This window comes from Populus euphratica, unplaced genomic scaffold (assembly GCF_000495115.2).
Source record: "Populus euphratica unplaced genomic scaffold, PopEup_1.0 scaffold841.1, whole genome shotgun sequence".
Lineage (NCBI taxonomy): Eukaryota > Viridiplantae > Streptophyta > Magnoliopsida > Malpighiales > Salicaceae > Populus > Populus euphratica.
The window spans coordinates 15,960-16,874 of NW_011500709.1; positions in this window are offsets into that span (position 1 = coordinate 15,960).

Below are 915 nucleotides of genomic sequence, written 5' to 3' on the forward strand. Positions count from 1 at the left end.
CTAGCACCAAGATCAAGTAAGGCTCTTTCAATTTTATGCTCTCCAATAAAGCAAGAAATTGTAGGACAACCAGGGTCTTTATATTTTAAGTCATTATTATTCTAAAGAATGACACTTACTTGTTCAGTTAAAAAGGCTTTCTTTTCCACATTCAATTTTCTCTTCAAGGTGCACACATCTTTAAAAAAAAATTAGCATAAGAAGGAACTTGTTTAATAGCATCCAGCAAAGGTATATTAATCCTTAATTGTTTGAAAGTTTCAAAGATTTTAGAGTTGTGATTGACTTTTAGTCATGGCATGAGGAAATGGAAGTGTTGGCGGGGAATCACTATTTTCTTTGTAATTTTCAAATTCAACCCCTTCCTTACCCTTAGAGATTGACTCATCATTTTCCTCATAAGATTCAAGATTGAGTTTTTTTATAACCTTATCACTACGAAGAGTAGTGACTGATTTGACTTCATGGGTGTTGAGTTTTAGAACTACTTGTATTTATAGTGTATTGCCCCTTAGAATTTTTTTGTAATTGAGATGGAAACTTACCTTTCTCTTGGAAACTGAAAGCAGATGTCAATTTTCAAGAGTATTTTTAAAAGCTGTCATCCTTTGAGCAAGTTGAGTATTGATTATCTCTTATTTTTCAATGAATGCATACAATGTTTCCTCAAGATTTCTTCTAAGAGGTGGAGCATAAGAAGGTGCATATCTATAAGAATTTTAAAAATTATAGTGTGCTTGAAATGATGGTTATGAAGTTTGTGTATTATTATTATCACTCTTCCAACACAAATTTAGGTGATTTTTCCAACTAGAATTGTATGTTTGCGAGTATGGATTATAATTGGGACTTTGGAGATTGTTTAAAGCATATACTAGTTCATGGAGACATTCCTTAAAAGAAGGCAAGGTTGGA